Here is a 21,579-nt window from a genome sequence, read left to right as displayed (position 1 = left end):
AAAATTGTCAGTAGAACATAACATCATAGTCAAAGCAACATGAACTTATATTCATCACATGACACCAAATGTTTCTATTCACTTCATTCATTATATAAAAATCACCATACATTATCCTTGTAAATATTTTTTCATTCTACATTAATATAGTATATCAAATAAGTCATCTTTTCATTTTCCACTTTACCTTTAAGTATAAATATTTTTTATAAGCATGATTAGACTATTTTACACTTGCAACATAATCATAGTGAAGGTCTAATCATAACCTAGATGTCGACATCATTCTAGAACCAATTAAAATACCTCAAAGTAGCACCAAAATAGATGCAATCAATGTCCATATATATGTGGGGTCTGACAGTTATAGTAGAAACATTCCTCACTTTATGTTAGTTAACAGATTTTTCTTTCCTAAATAACCTTGAAATCAACTTTGTAAGCCTAGAGATCAAAGAGAGATAAGCAACTAACTGTTGGAGAAATAACTCATTAAATCAGTAATTTTCCTCTAAATTTGGAGGTACAACTCCCTCTTATGATATAATTAAATTTTGTGGTGTGCTTTTTACCAAAAGGTAAGAAAGGTAGGGAAACATTTGTTCATCACTATAAAACAAATGCGATTTAGAAATACATTCAAGATGATAACCTAAAGGATATCATGAAAAAATCTAAACTGAAAAATTTATATGATTATGACTACAAGCATGATCAAATAATAGTTAGGAAAGAAGCATACAACATAAATGGCACATCGCAAAGAATGTTTCATCAAACCCTACATAAACTCACATATTCACTACAAAATTCAAATGCTTTTCATTCATATTCATATTCTAAAACATAAAACTATTTCAAATCATCATAAGATAACTAAAAACAAAAATGATCTCCCAAATATTGGTCAAGTCTCACTCATATGTCAAAAAATTAAACAATTGTATAAACCATGAATTTAGTAATTTCCTAAAAAAATTAAATATAAGATTCCCTATATTCAATCAAATTTTGACTACTATTTATGTAAAATTTATATAAGATATATACTAAAGTTATATAATCTAAAATCTATCTCAAGTTAGATATTCAAATGTATCATAAGGCGAAGAGGTAAACTAGGCTAAATGTGGTAAAAATGCAAACCAACCTCAATCAAAACAAAGATAGAATGTAATATTAATGAAAAACAATCTAAATCATAAAAATAACCAAACTCAATAGCAATGTAAATCAATTTAAATAAACATATCTACTGAATGTAAACCAACTTAACTAAACACATGTATCATTAAAATGACAATGATCAAAATATTGCAAGACAAGAAAATATACACAGAATAAATAAGCATATAAAGTTTATTAGGAATGTAGATTGGAAGCATATAACTTGTGACTTTAAAAGTTTTGTAATGAAATAAATTTCACAAAAGAGGAACATAATATAAAATATTTTGCAAATACTTTCAATAACAGCTAACAATAACAAGCCACTTTGAGGGAGAAAACCTCCAAATATATCGAAAGAGAACACAATTCACAATCTGGTGTTCTACTCATTACCTTTTTTATATATGCCTTATTTATACCTTTAATATCACCATGGCTAACTTATATACCATAATCTAATACTTGGACCAGCCTAAATAAACCGGATAATAATCTAATAATGATCACATGACTTATTTAAGAGTTAAGGTAGCCACAAGATGACCACTCATAGCCTATTACACACTATAAGATTAAGGATATAAAAAATAGTATATCTCAAAGTTGGCATTTCTTTTTTAGATGATAGAAATGCTATATTGTCACAAGATTAACTAGAACTTTTAATACTTGATTCTTGACACCCTTTTCAGGATATGTAAATCCATCTCCAAGTACATAGAAACATTGTATTCCTCTACTAAGATTGAAACATAACTTCTCATAGTTGAGAAATTTATTATTTGGATTTAGAAATTCCCACATCAATTCCTTAATGAATTGATCGGCGAGGCAATTGATGTGACATAATGCATCATCTTCTAAGCATTCAGGATGATCCCTCATATATGAGGAAATGGCTGAGGCAGTTTGTCCATGGAGTTTTTCATCCTTTAATACAACAAGAGATGTGTTAATATTGAAGGTATAAAAACATAAATTCATATATGTAATGGTTAAATTAAGTAAAATAAGAAAAAAGCCTGAAAATCTTGTGCATCATCTGCTAAGCGTAAAGATAGCCAAATGAGCTCACACAATCTTGATCGATTTTGGAATATCTTCTCAATATCACTGTCTGCTAAAATGGTGGTTAAGAGGATAGAGTGCATTGAAATTGGTCCAATTGCTGCACTTGTTTTAGCAATATTTATGTACTCATTATAGGTTGGAACATATCCACTTTTATTCCATCATGCTTGTTGTAAATTAGCTTTAGCATAATCTGCCCACTAAAACATAATATATTTTAAAAGTTAAATTTATTTCATAATTTTATTCAATGATCTATGCATTTTTGTTTCAACTTAAAATATGATGACAATGAACTTTTCCATATAAAAAGAAACATTACTATTGTGTAAACAAAAACCTTACTTTGTAAAAGTTCAATAACTTAAATTTATGTGTGCAATGACCCACTAAAATTCTTATTAGTGTCAAATATTTAATCTAATCAATTTTTTATTTTATTTTCCTAAATAATGCATGGATAAAAAATAAAATTTTGAAAATATTTTTTCTAAAGAAGTATACATACTGCTTTTGCCAGAAATTGTGTCATATCATGCCCTTGCTTTTTAGTGGCATCACTTGACAATTCATTAATTGTTTTAGAAACAAATTCCACAATATCCTTGAAATTGTTTGGAAAATTTTGTATAAGTGAAACATTCCAACCTTGAATAATGACCTCAACAACAAGCTCAACTTGTTCAAGAGTTAAGTAGTCATCAAAAAGGTCATCGAGTATAGTGGCAAGGGTTGTTGCTTTCACCACAGCAATTCTGGTACTACCAAACTCCATCTCATCTACAACACTAATTCCCATCAAAAGGTACTCAATTGTACGCTCTCTGAGTGCTATCATTTTTGAGATCCCATAATTTCGCCACCGACTGCATAAAGTTAATCGATTTAGAATTTTTTAATAAATTTTAAAAATTGAAAAAATTAAGCATTATAAATTATAATTTCAAAATAAATCATTATGTGAAAATTTGGGACGACACCAAGGCTTTTTTACAAAACCATATTCATTATCTTGATGGTGTATAAATTATGGATGGTTCTAATTAGCCATTGTAGACATGGCACTATAATAATATTTTCATGGGAAATTGATTTGTAAGATTCACTTTTATATCCTATTTAAAACATATTTTTTCAATAATTTTATTTTAGGAGGCCATCATTCATGCAAATTACTATGGTTTAATGGGTACACAAATCAAAAAGTGGATATTTGTTGTTGATTAATGTATTATAATAAGTTCCTTCACCATATTTAACATGATATATGATTTTTGCTACTACCACATCTCATGGTGATATTTGTCAAATCTAGTAGTATATTTTTTTAATTTTATCAACATTATAAAGAGAAGACATATTGCATAGAGTGGTCATATAATATATTTAAATCTAACTAAATAACACTCAACAAATGACTCTATGACACCAAGAGTTATGGCTAAGCCCAATTAATAGCTTTAGAAATTTTACATTATAGAATTTTCATTGGTATCTATCTACACTTTCTCCAAATTCCCTATTCATTTTCTTTCTAATATAAGGCAGAATATTGGAAATATGTTTTGAAGTTTTTTTTCATTCTCATTAAATATAAAATGTTCTTTCTTTAATTCTTTTCCTTCCATTTTCCTTCATAAGTGGTCATAGAAAGTCACGATATTTAATTTATTTGTTTCTAACAATGTGGTTGTTGAAACTTGAAGCTAGGCTATTATTAATCACTTACAAAAGTATAAATTTTTTCATTTTTTTTTCTTATCATCCTTAAGAAGTTGAATTGTATTATTTAATCTAAAAATCTATATACTTTATGTATGAATCAATCTAGTTGATGGTGATAATTACCTAGAAAGTGTCTTCATCTCTATCTTGTATACACATTGCAATATATTGAAATTTAATTTTGCTAGCTCCAAAATCTTCACATCCTTCAACCGGAAGAAAATAGAAAAAAAAAATTATATTTCAATTAATCCATATTAAATCTTTTAAAATTTCTAACTGTAGAAAAATATTTTTGTAACAATACTTTTACAAACTCTACTTGAACTCATCTAATTCATAGATTTCTATGAAATTTTGAGCCTCCCATATGATAAACTGTCCATTTTCATCTTTGAAATTTTCCAGTACGTCTTTTCGTAATAGATCACAAATTAAAAAAACAATTAACTAAGTGAAGTTATTGAAAGAACGGATTTTTAAAAAATGTAAAAAAAATAAAACTGTTCAGAAGATTATTTTTCAAATTAATTATATATATAATTGAATTCACATTCAATGATCTATTATCAGAAAAAGGATAAAAAATCATTAAATAAAAGATCCTTAGATTAAAAACATAGACACTCAATAACAAAACAAATCTTTTAAATACTACATGAATTATGAAAGACTAATGCATGTAAAAGCAACTTAGAAGTACATTTGAGTTATTTGGGTACTGGAATCTAAGTAGTCTGAGTCCTAAAGTTGTAGCATTCAAATTCCTGCTACAACTTTAAGACTCAGACTACTTAGATTCCAGTACCCAAATAACTCAAATGTACTTCTAAGTTGCTTTTACACTTTCAGATCCTTCTCCTATGCCCACACTTTTATCTCAACATCTGTATTTTTTTTTTATCAATAAAGACAGAGCCAAAAAAATGTATATTAAGAAAAAGTTACTTTTTACAAAATTAAGTAAAATTAGTCCTTGTTGATCAGGATAAAGGCTAAAGCCATAAAAACGAAACAGTTTATGATCACCATGAACAAAATGAAAGACTTCTATCAGCCTCTTAAGACTAGAAAGTTTCTGTCTATACTGAACTTGAAGACAAGGAAGAGCACAAGTAAGCATATCGCTCAAAGTTTGAAAAAATTCAACTTACAAGATTGTTAATGTTAAAATAAAATATATGTGGACCAATTTATAAGCCAAATAAAATACATCTGGACCAATTTATAATCCAAATTTAAGAGATGAGAAATTTAACAAACCCATAAACATAAACGTAATCAAGAGCTGCTTTTATTTCATCCTGAAAAAATCGATCTATTCCGAGGCATTGCAATGCATCGACCATCTCAAGTCGGTCGATCAGATCGCTGCCATCAACTCCACTCTGCATTTCATTCAACAAGATTTTGACTTGTTTAACCAGTGTTTCAGCACGTTCACGGTATTCAGAACCCTGTAATATAAAATTAACAATCAGCTATGAAGAAATTTTTTACCAAAACGTCGAAGTACAAAAGAAAAAACTATGATGGGAGTAGAAATAATAATATGTAAGAAGTTTACGGAAATATGGTGTTTCCATAGATTGCACAAAATCGTCATCCCAGTGATTAAAAGCATTATCTGGTATAGAAGAAACGACATCTCCCTTCAAATTAGACATTTCAGAAACTCTCCAAAATAATTGAGCCCACAAAAATAAACTTAAGAGCTATTGTAGGTTGTTTGTAGGCTGGACCTTAATGCAGCTATTTATAATGGAGTATATATCAGTATGCAAGTTATTCCAAAAGAGGGGTGAGTACCAATTTCAAGTCAGAATAACGTGAAGTTTGCTGTGTGGGTCTGAAGCATTAAACTCCATATTGTAGTAAAGAAGAATTCAATATTGTCTGCGTCTTGTTCTTAAACAGATACAGAGAATCAAACTCTACAAACAGAAAAACTGATATTAATGTGGTCGTAAGATATTGATCGTAAAGAGATAAGGATTGATATAATCAATATTTAATTCTTATCTTCATTTATTTATTAGTAAGCATTTATTGTATTCCATTTTTTTATTGTTTTAGTCCATCATTGTATTGAATTAATGAAAAATAATAATTTAAAAAGAAGGGCAGCACAAAGGCTGTCTGAATAGTAATCTTATTTTATTTTATTTTTTTCAATAAAAGTGGACATGCCACTAAACTAATTTTTATTAATATAATTTTGTTTTACAACAGGTTCAAAGAGCATATCGGCAGGAAAGAACCCGCAAGAAAACCTCGATCGCGACCCTAAAAAGCAAAAACTAAAATAACCTGAATACCCCATATACAAGATCAACCCACCCATTACAAAGCTTTAGAGATGTACAAAAATGAAATTTTATTTATCTTTTATATAAACTATATTTAATGCACTAAATCTTTTAGATTATTTGTCAAGTCAATATATGACATGAATGATATAAACACTATTATGTACCTCACAAGAAAATTATATTTTTTATTTTAACATTATGTTGATTCCTTGAATGACATTTTTTTATGCCATTGAAATCTATACAATTAATATAAAATCTCTTAAAAATTCTTTAGATACTATTAATAAATTGAGTGACATGAGCATCATAATAAATTGCATTGTTGACTTTAAAATAAGTTTGTCTTCTTGAATGACATTTCTTATTTCAATGAAATTTAAACATTAGATATGAACAAATAAAATTTAATATTATCTTAGATAATAACTATATTTCCTAATACTTTCAAGAAGTTGAAATGTTAAATTTGCTTTGATAGGATTTTGTATTATTTTTCTTGGAAACTTGTTGAGATTTATAAGTCTTGGATGTTAGAGTTGGTCAAGTCTTCGCTGTTAGAGTTGGTAAACTCTATGAATCTATGCTCATGAATATCACACATACTTTGCAAAGATTGATTGTGTCCAAATGTAATTGACTAGTCTAACTACAATTATCAATGACTCTATCCTATATGCAACAATTATATGTAGGAACATGATGCAATGCATCTCTTGTTTGTATGTGTCTTCATTTCATCCATTGTTTAGTTTAGGATAAAATTATTAGTGTGATTTTAAATCTTTCTTCCAAATTGTAAAATATTATATTTTAAATTTAATATTATAAAATAGACATTTTGATCTGACATGAGCTCGCAGATCACCTTTCCCTCTATACTTGTCGAACCTCAGAGTTTCAAAATGCAAGGGAAAAGGTGGCATGTATAACTTTCTATCAAAAATATATGGATGGAGGTCCTCCATTGTATAGCTCTTTTCGTCATTAACTGTTTGCATACTGGTCATCTTCTTCTGAAGATTTTCCATTTTGTTGAGTTAGGATCTCGGTTTGCATCAATTATGTACTAACTTGATAGGTATTTCCCACAAAAGGGATAGTGTTGGAGTATCTTGGAGCTTGCTGAAATATGGACTGACCATGTAATTGTGCACCATAACTCCCACCAGGTGGTGTAAAGTATGTAAATTATGTATTAACATTTAGTTGAGTTGCTCGCTAGTTGTCCCTTGATTCACATTTTGGCCATTGTAGGTGGATCCAACTGAAACTGAAGGTTGAGTTATACTTTCTGAAGTAGTGTTTTGAGCTATTATAGCTTGCATTGTTACACTGGGTGTTGTCTGAGATGTAACATTAGTACTTGTTGATGCCACTATTGACAGTGATGAAGTTGTAGTCACTTGAGTATTTTGAGATGCACTTTGGGTTGATGTAGCAAGTGTTGCTTGAGTGTGTGTAACAGTAGGCGCTCGAGGAACATTTTTATTCAATATCACACCTGGCAGCAATATAGCTAAAATGTCCACCCCTGGAGGTAACTTGGCCCCATTTTGGACTAAAAGTGAGAGATATCTATCTCTATCATTGTTGATGAGGCCGTTGAGGATCATAAGCATTGTTGGGTCTTGTTGGGCGACTCCCAATTCTTCTTTTGTCAGATTATGTTGTATTTCATCAATGGAAGGTATCCTATTTGTGTTTGTTGATAAGGTTGTAGGTCTCCAACTCGGTGTTTGTTGATTTGTGGACAAGTTCATATTCCATGTTGGGTTAACCGAAGGGTCATTGTTAGGTTCCATCTAATTTTTTGCCTTTTGAGCACATGCTAATGGCATGAATGTTATTCCAAAGTGATCTTGACTCTTTAAGACTCTCTAAAATGCGGATGCAAGAGTCAACTAAATGTAGCTAGGTATGCTTCTAAGAGTTTCTAAAGACTAAAATGCTGACAATGCAATCTATGAATGACAACTTTCTATCAATGATTTCAGAATTCAAAGACAAAATTTGTAGCATATTGCCAAAATGCTTCTAGTTTTGCCTTTTCTTTGCTTTGATTTTCGAGGTCTATGTCAATTTGTACTGACTTCCGAACTTCATCATCTATGATAGCTTGGACTATGCCGTATTGGTGTTGATCAACTATCAATTCCTCTGCAAGAATATTTAAACCATCAATTATTTCTAATTGAACATTACTTGGCCCAAGATTGGGTTGCTCAAATGGGAGTTTACCGTCTCCTTTCAGAACCATATGCTAAAGGTTGCAATGTAGACTATGTGGAACCTAGGAATGATTGACACTTTTCTTTAAAGACTCTAATGAGAATTTAAAAATTCCGCTATGGTCTTTTCAACCAATTGTCTGATGGATTCCTTTTGAGCTACCTTTTTTATCTTTTTCCTCAATTTTTCATCAAGACGGATATATTTCTGGATCTCATTGTCTATGACAGTTTCAACTATGTCATACTGGGCATGATTAACTTATAATTTTCAAGTGAGGTTGTCCAAACTACCAATTATTGCTAATTGGTCTTTGTTTGGCCCAAGATTGGGTTTCTCAAATGGAAATTCATCGTCTCCTTTCACACCCATGTACTTAGGTATGCTTCTAAGATTCTAATGTAATGTTGAATTCTATATGAATGGATGCAAACTTGATTGAAGACTACTCTTTTGTGATGTGAGGACTTGTGCAAGGACTTTGTGTAACATGATGAAGGACTATGCATGAACTAGATGCATAGGACCTAAGATCACTTGAAAATGCCATGTTTTCCCATCTTTGAATTTTGCAAAAGTTTTGGTTTGATGTTGATGTTGAAACTTGACCTTGTTGATGTTGGCACTTGAATTTCTTGAGGTTTTGATCTTGTTGAACTTTGGTATATACAAAGACACATTAGCAAGTAAAGAAAACAATCTTAAACAAAGAGAGAACTTGTTTGAAGGATTTTTTCAAATCCCCATGAATGTTGATATCTTTTTCAAGACTCCATTTTGTTTTAAATAGTATTTTTTACAATTCCATATTGTTATCATTGATGTCAACCGGTATAGGATAGCAATCGGTATGAGAGATGTATGCATAGTATTGTCATTGATGCATACCAGATGTGATGTCTTTGATGTCACCTTGCTTAGCAAGCCACCAGTAAGGAAAAGAATGTCATTCAGCACAATGGTCTTTGGAGTCACTGGTACACAAGTTAGTGTTTGACTTGTATTGAAGGTATGGAAGGAGACTGTTATGATATAACAATCGGTAAATGATGTCATCTATAAGAGTGTAAGATGTTGGGTTGTTGATTGTGATGAAGAGGGGGAATGTTACCTAAATCACATCAACACTGGAAGTGAAGTATATGTAAGTCATCGATATGTTGTGTGGATGTCAATCAATAGGACTCCCACCAAATGAAGATGATATCACAAGTTGAAGATATGCATGCTCAAAAAAGGAAGCCATATTGGTGCATTGCAGGATGCAAATGACAAGGATCCACTCCCACTGGTAAGTGGAGCTTATCTCCTATTATGCATGGATTGCATCACAAGTCCTCTAAGATAAGAGAAAAGAGTTAAAGGCAGGTGATTGAAGGCTCACACCGGATCTACCGATGAAACAAAAGGATGCCTCAGGTGCATGAAATCAGAGATGTGCATCGGATCAGAAAGAGTTGGCATGTTGTGCTACCGAGATAGAAAAATAAAAGTAAAGAAGTGATGGGTTTGTCATCTTGACAAACCGATTGAGATGATGTGTGGGCTAATGATGAAGAAGGCAAGGTCGAGCAACTATAGATAGAGAGTGCAACTAGAATGCACTTGCCTCTGATAGAAACAATTGAAGGTTGATGACATGGTGTCATCAAGGTGGTTATTGGTAAGTATGTCCATCGGTAAAGCTGACAAGGTGCATAGGTGTTTTGGTAAGAGTGATGACAGGTGAAGGTGTTCCATTGGAAGAGAGGTAGAGTGCAAGGTTGAAAGCAGATCGGTTAGGGTATAACCGATAGGGTCTGTGAACCAGTAGATGAACCCAGTTGTGTGGTTGCTAAGTGATCCTATCCAAATTAACACAACCAACCTAGCAAAGGTGGATGCCAGCAAAGGGGACACCTGGAGGTGAAGTAGCATGCATGCATAGGATGGTGAAAGTGTTGTCGGTGAGGTGGGTGGTAACTGGTCGATATTAATATCGATAGCATGTTTCATGGTTCGAAGAGTAGAAGAGTGAGGCTTGAGAGTGATCAGAGGATAGAGATCTGATTTGACGACTTCATGATCAAGGCTGAGTGTCCAAGTGCTGATTAGGGTAGGTGAAGCTATCTACATGATTGCTTCATACGTGTTTGACAAGTACAGACATGAGGAGTCGTGTTTGCTAGACTTAACAAACGTGTATTGGAAGTCATGCGATTGGTGGAGTTTGATTGATTTGTTTCAAGTGGTCGATCTCTAGAAGGAATTCTCATTGGATTTGGTTTGCCTCAAGGTCAATGAAGAAACCCTAACCGCCTAAAGTTTGAACTGGTTTTTGGTGGGAAGACTTGTTTATAAATATGCAAGTCAAAATCAATGAAGTTGTTGCTGCTGTATGTGAGAGTGAAGAAGTGAAGAGAATAATTTTCAGCCAAGTGCTCAACGTCGATCCAAGAAGAGACTAAGTGTGAGAGAATCAGGTTAAAGAGTTCAACCGGCGAGAGTGAAGCAACCGGTGGAAGGGTTTAGCAAAGGTTTAACTAGTAAGGCTAGAGCAACTGGTAAACTCCAAAAGTGTAGCAGTGAAGACAACCAGTAGTGTTAGAGCTAGAAAAAAGGTAGCTCAGAGTGATGAAGCTGTGTATGAGTGTGGCAGAGAAGATTCAACAAGCATAGAATAGAGAAGAGGTAAATTGGTAAGCTGAGTAACCGACAATCAAGAGAAAATTATGTCAGATAAACAATCGGTAAAAGCTGAGTCGGTAAGAGAGCAGTAGAGATAGAAGGAGGCAGTAGTGAATGGGACAAAGCATGATCCGGTAGAGAGGAGGTTGAGTGGAAGATAGAACTGTAAAGTTGATGAGAAGGGAAACCGATAGAGAACTTAATCATTAGTGGTTATATAACTCCTTTATAACTAGGTTATTACTTTTGTAATTGGATATATTCATTTTAGATCACTAAGTTGGAGCTCAGTGCAGGGGTTGGTGTCCTAAATATTGTAACCGAATGTTTCATAGTGAGGTTGGATTGGAGTAGTAGTCTCCAGCAGCATTTCTCACCGAGGTTTTTCCCATATTGGATTTTTCTCATACATATGGTGTTATGTGGTGCCCCTTTTTTTGTGTGTGATTGCATTTGTGTCACTCTCCCTTCTAACCGGTAAGTCTTCCTTATGTTAGAACTATTAAGCAATCTAAACACATAGGTTAGAAAAGGGATAAGTTTGGAAATCACTGATTCACCCCCCCTTAGTGACATCTTGTGTTCAATAGATATCACATCAATCAGACTCTCCTAAGGTCAAAAGGTCACAAGTATTACCACAACCCACATCTTAATGCTCCATCAGCTCAAACAACCCTGTCACACACCCTAAGGTGTGCCCTCTTTTTTGCTTTTTTTTGCTTCTCAATTGGCCCATTATCCTGGGAGATATATGGTGAGTGTCTTGGGGGTGGATTCTTCTGCACCCTTGCACTATGATAATCGAAGTGTACTTGGTTTGGCCTCTATTGCTATGGTTTTTAATTAGGCTTTCATTTAAAGATACTCTTTGAAGTCGTGCAAGCACACTTGAGGTCTATAGCCCAATAAAGTACAAAGCAAGATGTAGTCATGCAAGCATGGTTGAGACTTCAAGGCCCTACAAAGTGCTTGATGTGAGATAAACTCAAATATGCTCCATCCCTAAAGATTTTCATCTCAAAAGGCGATTTGATTATAGTGAGTTAGAATACTTGGCTTTAGCCATACTCACTTGGGTCATTCCCTTCACACTGGCCCCCTCAAGGCAACTCAGGAAGGCAGGCCCTCTAAAAGATATAATTACAAAATTTAAATGAAAGCATAAAACAAGAGGGTTTGGTTTTCTGATCACCCATTGAAGGGGAGAGCATAATACCTATCTCTTCAAAGACACATAAAACAACATTCTTTTTATCCTTCAATTGCAATGATATTCTACTCTACACAAGCATGGTGTTCATTTTTAATCCTCATAGCAATTTGTGAAGTAAAGAAAAGAATTTGTTTTGTTCTTTTTAACAGCACCAAAAGAAAGTTTTCTACTCTAACCCTGTAGAGGAAAATGGCATTAGTAGGCACATTGTGGGCTATCCAACCTATCTTTCCTTCGGTTACAGAGCTCTGTCCTTTTACAATTAGAGAGTAATTCTGACAAAAATCAGGAAAACAAAAAGATAGAGTGAAGAAAAACTTAAATTGCAATTGTGAATTACCTGCTGATTGATTGTGGATTACCTTATGATCAAATGCAAATTAATATGCTACTAATTGCGAATTTTTGTGATAGCAATTGTGAACTAATCTTTGAGCAATTACAGATTGATCTTTGAGCAATTTCAAATTGATTTTTAGGCAGATTTTTAATTTAAACATAAATATAAGACAGAAGAGAGAATTTTTATTCTATGGTGAGGTCCCTCCAGATCACATGAGCCATCACTTCAATGTCATCATAAAAGTTGAATTTGGCAAGGAATTGATGAATATTTCTATGGTATTGAGCGATTTCCTCTCCCTCTTTAATTTCACGAAGTTGTCTTTCTACCTTTAGTAGCCCTTGGTATGCTCTTTGTTGTCATCTATGTTGTCTTGCAGTCCTTGCACCTGGAATTTTAAGTCACCTTTCCTGCCATCAGATTAGATACATTTTATGCAAAAAAAAAATGAATTTTCCAGAATTTAAAATTTTTAATGGGTTTGGTGCGCAAGACCAAATATGTAAGAAACGACAAATGAAAATTGAATTTTTCACCCCTTCCTGGCAATTGCGATAGATTCTAGCAATTGCGAGAGATTTTCATATCAATTGTGTGGTATTTTAACATCAATTGCGGATAAATATTAGCAATTGCGAATCTCTGTGATGTTGATTGCAGACTTGCATTTTCTGGGCTCATACTAATCTCTAAAATCAAATAAAATAAAGAGCGAAGGTTATATTTGATCATTCACGTCGGGTTCACCAATGTTTTGATGCTTGAATGTTGTAAATGCTGAAATAAGAAATAAGGACGATGACAAGATCCTTAACTATCAAAGCAATTTCAAACATAAATCAATGAAAGAATTAAACAACTAGCATAATTGAAAACCCCCTCAATTGTATTGTAGCTTCTATTGCTCTTCTCCTTAGTTGTTGTTGAATGGCTCTCATGTATTGCACTGATTTCCTGCATAGATTAGCAACTATTTTGAAGATTGTGATCTATCTTGAAAATAAAAAAAGGGATTGAATTTATAGAAGGATTTGAAATCAAGTGTTGATTGATAGATAAAAGAAATTGATTGATTAGTGAACTCAATTGATTGATCTATTAACAAAATTGATTGATTTGTTAACTCATTTGATTGAGGAGTGAACTGAATAGATCGGATAGTGAACTGAATAGATTAGTCAGTTGACTAAATTGATTGAGAGATAACTGATTAGATGGTAGAAGGTTGAATTGATCAATTAGTTAGAAAAAGCTGATTTTGAGTGAAAATGGATGATTGAAGAGTTAACTGATTAGTCAACTAATTTGATCAATCAATTTGATTTCAAAGCAATTTCAAATATAAATCAATGAAATGAAATGCATAAATGAAAGAATTAAACAATTAGCATAATTGAAAACCCCCTCAATTGCAATGTAGCTTCCATTTCTCTTTTCGTTAGTTGTTGTTAAATGGCTTGCAGGTATTGCACTGATTTCCTGCATAGATTAGCAACTATTTTGAAAACTATGATCTATCTTGAAAATGAGAAAAGGGATTGAATTTATATATATTTTCCACACAAAGGAGGTGAGGATTTGAATTCAAGTGTTAATTGATAGATAACTGAAATTGATTGATTAGTGAACTCAATTGATTGATCTGTTAACAAAATTGATTGATTTGTTAACTCATTTGATTGAGGAGTGAACTCAATAGATTGTATATTGAACTAAATAGATTAGTCAGTTGACTAAATTGATTGAGAGATAACTGATTAGATGGATTAGAAGAATGAATTGGTTGATTAGTTAGAAAAAGCTGATTTTGAGTGAAAATGGGTGATTGAAGAGTTAACTGAGTTAATTGATTAGTCAACTGATTTGATCAATCAGTTTGATTTCAACATGTGTTGTAGGATTTTGAAATTGAATTTGAACTTGGACTTTCGAATGTTGAAATGCACATGAAATTAATTGAAATTCACATTTGGTAAAATGTCAATTTGGAAGAAATGAAATTAATTGAAATGATATGAAATTTGAATTTGAGGAAAATGTGAAATGAAATTAGATGAAATTAATAGGAATTAAAATTTGGGGAATTAGAAGAATAATTAATTAATTTAAAAATTAGAAATGGAATTAAATTAAATAATAAAGATTATTTAACTAAGAAAAATATCGCAATTAATTAAATAATTAATATGTAGGAGAATATTAACTGATTAAATTGATTTGAGAATAAAAATTAAATAATTAAAAATGTTGAATGTGATAATGAGAAGAACTAATCAGTTTAATTAAATAATTAAAGAATTACTTCATTAAATAAACGAATAATTAGTATGCGATCAATGAGACATTTTTAGGTATCTACATATAGTACAATCTGTCAACTATCAATGACCAGATTTATATAAAAGACACACACATAATCTAGAAGGAAATTGTAAAGAAAATAAAAATCGTATTCAAGCCAAACACTCTCTGTGAAAAGAACATAACACAAGCGTGGTTTAGTAGTAAAAAATATTTGCATTCAAGTAATATTTTAGGTGCATCTATTATTAAATCTGGGCCCTCATTAAATTTGAATTACTGTAGTAGTAGCATCTTAAGAAAAGGAGATATTGGCAAAATTTATGCGAGCCCATTGATCTCAAGCAATCAACTCTTCATCGCTTTGAGAACTATTAAGTTTTCAAAGTTCTTGTTGGTAGCGTTCCCCAGTTACAGTGAATCCTACAAGATGTTGATAAGACAGTTGAAGCGATTGATTTAATCATCATTAATCTCTTCAATGAGCCATCTACATAATGATTTGATCATCATTAATGTCTTCAATGAACCATGTACATTATTGAAGGAGTTGGGTAGATAGTAGCATCCAATGAAGAGCTCAGTAATGCCGCAACAATTGTATCCTTTAATGACTTGATCTCAATCCCCATAACGTAGAAAGATCTAGCATTAGTTAATGTGAATGTCACGTCATTTTGACTATTGTAAAATGACTTAGCCACCTATACCAAAGGCATATGTGAACTCTGGTGTACAATCCAGAAATTTGGGCTTGAATGCTGACTGCTCATAGTACATTTCAATCTACCAATACTATGATGTATCTATTGATAATCATTTAATAGACAGAAGTAGGTAGAAATGATTTAAAATCTATAGATAATAGTTTATGGGAAAATATTTAAAATAATAAGATGATACATTTAAAATATTTCAAATTTATATTATGAATATTATTTTCAATAAATTATAAAAATAATATCATAATAATCAAAACAATATAGATTAATAATAATAGTATATTATAATATTATTCTACAAAAAAAAGAAAATAATAATAATAGTTGCAATAATAATATTACATATTATTGCAACAAACATTAATAATATAAAATTATATAGTTCTATTTTAATTTTTTTTATTGTTTCCCATGTTGTGTGGCCACTGCTACTAGCTTACATATATTTGATTTTAATTAAATATATATATAATACGTCGAGACAATAATAATATTACATATTATTGCAACAAACATTAATAATATAAAATTATATAGTTCTATTTTAATTTTTTTTATTGTTTCCCATGTTGTGTGGCCACTGCTACTAGCTTACATATATTTGATTTTAATTAAATATATATATAATATGTCGAGACAATAATAATATTACATATTATTGCAACAAACATTAATAATATAAAATTATATAGTTTTATTTTAATTTTTTTTATTGTTTCCCATGTTGTGTGGCCACTGCTACTAGCTTACATATATTTGATTTTAATTAAATATATATATAATACGTCGAGAGATTTTCTCTAGGCGCCTATAATAGGCGCCTCTAGAAGGATAATAGGCACCTCTAGAAGGATATCTCTTGGCGTATTATATATATTTGATTAAAATCAAATATATGTAAGCTAGTTTAATAGATAGAAGTAGGTAGAAATGATTTAAAATCTATAGATAATAGTTTATGAGAAATAAAATTGTTTTTCTAATTGAATGTATTTTTGTTTTATGGAATATAAAATAAAAGTTCTATATTTTAGAATGAAATTCTATTTTATAAAATATAGATGGAAAGTTTCTCTGTTTTATTCTATAAGATCATTCAAAAATAATGATAAAATCATTTTTAAATTAGAATGCAATTTTTCACAATATAAAATGAAAGTTTCTATATTTTATTCTATTAAATAGTTTGAAAATGATAACAAAATCATTTCCATATTATAATATAAATTTATTTTATAAAATATAGACTAAAAGTTTCCTATTTTATTCTATAAAATCATTCCATATTGTCATTTCTATATTAAAATGTAATTTTGTTTTATAGAATATAAAATTATAGTTTCCATATTTTTTCAATCTTTTTTGTATTAAACAAATAGAAAGTGACAATAATTTTTTTTCCTAATAGAATGTAGTTATGGTTATAGAAATAAAAGAAAGGTTCACTTTATTTTATCCTATAAAATATTAGAAAAACCTTAATAAAATTATTCTAATATTATACTATAGTTATTTTTTATCTTATTAGTTATTCCAATTATTGTATCAAATCTAAAATTTGTGAACATCAAGGCTGAATATAATTTATTGATTTGATAGTTATAGTTACTTCTAAGTTAAGATTTGAAGTATATAATGTTAAGGTATCTAGCCAATAAGATGAACCGTTAAATGTTTTGATTAAAGGGGAAAACTAGTTTCATAGGGAACAAAAATTGAAAGTCAACAAAACAACCATAAAAAACAACAACCAACAAGGCCCAACAGAGAAAAAGACATAAACCAACCCAAAACCAGCCTGGGTAGAGAAGCTCTACAAAAAACAACCAAGAACAAAACTAAACTAAACAACACTACAACATTTTGACCAAATTATCTTTCTTTTGAATGATCACATCATTGATACTCTTAATTTTCTTATTGATGTTGTCAACAAGAGTCATACCCTTGTCCTTGTTCTGGAGCCTCGTTGCTGGACCAAGCAGGGACATCTCGTTCGCAGTCGGAATCGCATCCATGTCCTTACGGGTATCTGCGTCCACACCCTTAACTTTCTTGATCATCTTAATACTACTAGTGGGAGAGTTTCCTTCAAAAATTGCACGAAGAACTTCAGCCTTCTCATTGAGCTTATGGAGACCCTCACTGGTATCGTCCATGGCAGACTTACCACCACCACCGCATTCAAAATATGCTTGTGTTTATGGAAACCATCTTCCAGGGCCTTAATGCGCTCTTCATGGTACTTCTTGAGGTCTTTAATTCCATTAGCTAGGGTATGCATATTTGCAAGAATACTATCTAGGTCCCCACTCGGTGGATTGACCTTCTCCTTAAGATTGTTGATCTCCTAGAAAATTTAGGAGAATAGGGCATTTTGGTTATCCCGTAAATTTCTTAGATTCATATTAGTAAACGTGTTCTTAGGTACCAATGAGCACATCTCCTTAGGGGTAGCCCTGCCACCATCAGTAGGCATAAAAACATTTGCATCGCGATCCTCTGTAGGCCCATCCAAATCAATATGAGAGGCATTCTTCTGCTTAGTAGATTTGTTGTTGACATTTACCAACGAGGCCCCAGAGATTTTGGATTTTCCCTTAGCACTCGACATAGAAGCCCTAGCCACCCTTTTACCCTTTACATCAGTACTATGGTCCATCAAATCAGGGTCATCATCCTCATTAGATAAAACAATAACTTATGTCAATGGGGTTAGGGTTTTTAGACATTGACGACAAGGGGCCTTGTTTGTTATATATATGAAAGACCATGTCCCCATTAAAATCCACCTCCTCATCAGAAGAGGTGTCCCCATAACGAACATGGACATTCTTTTGATACTTAATACCTGATTTAGCCCTAGGGTTCCTCTCAACATGAATGGCTTTGGCATACTCCATAACCAACAAGATTAAGCCCTCATGGAGAACAAGGGAAGACTCCCTTTTTGCATGAGCTCTAATGCTATGATTCAAAGATGAGACCAGATAAAATGACAAGGAAATGCATTTGTTATGTCAAAAGTGATTCAGAATGACAAAATGATAGTTGAATAAGCTGCAAAATTTACCATCAAAGGTGAGATAGAACATGATAACCTCCAAGATCACCCACAATGGCTTCAAAAGTGAGGTTCTATCCCACCCACCATTAGTTTTCTTCCTCACCTTCTCCCTTTCTTTCAGCAGAAAAAAAGTTTCCATTGCCTCAGTTGCACATTTCTTATCCCTATAAAATTTGGTTCCCTCAAACAAAGTGTTGGAAACCCTAACCACCAGCTCCTCACTAACCTCTAGTTCAATACCATGGGCACAAATCACACCATCCTTCCACCCTTGAAAAAAAGCCTTTGTGACAAGGGAATTTGTGTCATGAAGGGTCTCGATATAACCAGTCAAACCTCCCATCGAGAGCTCTTCCCACACTACATTATTTTGCCATTTTTCATAAACATGAGGTTCCAAACAATTCCTATCTCCCCCCATCCTACAAAATTCCCCAATCGCCACAAACTGCAACACCGACAGAGCCAAGCTGAACTAGATAGAAAGAAATAAAAAAGCCCCACAAAAAACTAGCTTTCCCCACATAAAACATGACTTGCTGAGGATGCCTTGGATCTTGTCATCCTCCATCATTTCCAAAGACACCTTAAACTTCGCATACAACATAATCATTGTTGAGAAGGATATGGAGATCCACTTGAATTTAGTCATAAATGTTCCACACTTTTCTACTTGGCAAGCCAATGGTCCCAATGTTGGCCAAGTTATCTACAACCTTATTACCGTCACGATAAGCATGTGAGATTTTGAAATCATCAAAATCTCTAAGGAGCATTAGGAAACCTTCAATCATACGTTTAATAGACCAAGTAGGGGGGGAGGATCCCTTTAAACAATTAATGATGTTTAGGGAGTCACATTCCACCCATACCCTTCTCAATCCTTTCTCTTTGGCCAATTTGATCCCGACATAGGATGCGGAAGGATGACACATTAAATGTTATGTCTGTATATAGTTACAAATTTGTTAATTATTACATTGGCTCAATTATTTATAAATTTTACTTCTAAGTTAAGAGTTGAAGTATATAATGTTAAGGTATCTAGCCAATGAGATGAAATGTTAAATGTTATGTCATGTATATAGTTACAAATTTGGTAATTATATAGTTCATTGGATCAATTATTTATAAATTAAATAAATTTGAGATTAAATGATCACCTTAGTTGTCTAAATGCCAAAATATAAAGTGTCACTTCCATGGTTAGAAAAATAAGTAACAAAATTTATTTGAGCTCCTAAAATGCTGAAGTTTAATATTATGGAATAAAAATTATTCTATATAGATAAAAGTAAAACACAAAGTTATTAGAGAAGGAGATAAAATATTTTAGAGGGTGGTGTTTGAAATAACAATGAAAGAAAACTGAGAGGGAGGGGGGTGGGGGGCATGAATCAGTTTTCACCAGATTATCAAACTTAACCTCAAATGCAAATCTGATAAACTATGATAACAACAAAGATAAGAAAATTGATAGCACAACACACAACACATAGTTTTTGACGTGGAAAACCTAGTTAAGGGAAAAACCATGGTGGGAACCTACCCACAATAAGGCGATACTCTACAGTTGTATGTGTAAATACTACAATGGGGAATGCACATGCATTCAAACTCACTACCTAGAGCTCATTGCTCAAGATATAATAACTCAGAAGGCTACAACCCTCAAGGAAGGTTCACCACCTTACAAGGAAGTTTCATTGACTTGCAAAATATTCAAGCAACAGTTTGGAATCAAATGAACTAAAAGAATAGAATCATCAAATTCCTAATGATAGTTCCAGTTAAGCACATTTGTCTGCTCTGCGACACTTCAATCTCTGCTTAATCACAATGTTGAAGGATGTATTCTCTTGTTTGCACCTTTACCATTCTCTGATAATGTAGACACTACTCCAACACTCAAATTACATGACTAAATCATCCATATATACCGATCATCAACCTTGGCAATCTTCTAAGGGCTTTTGGGTTCAATCTTTGGACTATGAAGGGATTCCCTTCCATTGTAGAAGATGTTTTGAAATAGCTCATGCAGCTGCACAATATGGATTTAAGAAAAAGGTATTGATGACTACATGGTGGATAGGTGCTTCTCAATAGCATTATACGGTTGAGAAGAAATCCGAGAAAAAAGGAGTTTTTATGAGGTGGCACAAGGTCGTGGGGCATCCTCTCTAGATGTCATTGATGGTGGGGTTGTTGAAGCTATGCATGCATATCATGTTGAAACCCCTAAACTACATGAGTATGGGTCTCAGGCTGCAATTTTGGGTGATAGCATTTTGGTTACCATTTCTTGTGACTCTTCTGATATGGCCTTGCTTGCTTTGTCGCCTACTGATGTTGGGGTTTTTTTGCCTATTGGTTCTAGTGCAGTTTTGTTTGTCAAGCATAGGCGGACTAGTGAGCCTTTTTCATCTGCTAGTTCTAATGTAGCTGAGATAATGATTGTAGGCATTCATTCTTAGGATTTTGGTGCATTGGATTGGCATGTTAAGGCAACGCAAGTGGAAGAGGGATGGATCTTTGTTAAGGGCAAGAAAGCTAAGTTCTCTAAGCCTTCTTTTGTAATGATTCTTTGATCCCATAAGAGAAACTCTAAATGTAAATCTTGATGGTTCTTGGGTGGGGGATGGTTTTAGGTTGTCTACTGCCTATTCTTTTTGTAACTTTGTTTTAGGTTATGTGGGCCTATTTTTAAAAAAACCCATGTTTTTGGTTATGGGTGTCCTTTTTACCCATGG

General features: G+C 32.4%; 1 pseudogene; it reads right to left on the bottom strand.

Annotated features, from left to right (window-relative positions):
* Window positions 1–1,803: 1,803 nt before the first annotated feature.
* Window positions 1,804–17,918, bottom strand: LOC131076548 (delta-selinene-like synthase, chloroplastic; annotated as a pseudogene).
* Window positions 17,919–21,579: the final 3,661 nt, after the last annotated feature.

This window comes from Cryptomeria japonica, chromosome 7 (genome assembly GCF_030272615.1).
Source record: "Cryptomeria japonica chromosome 7, Sugi_1.0, whole genome shotgun sequence".
Lineage (NCBI taxonomy): Eukaryota > Viridiplantae > Streptophyta > Pinopsida > Cupressales > Cupressaceae > Cryptomeria > Cryptomeria japonica.
This window is presented reverse-complemented; position numbering and strand designations above follow the sequence as displayed.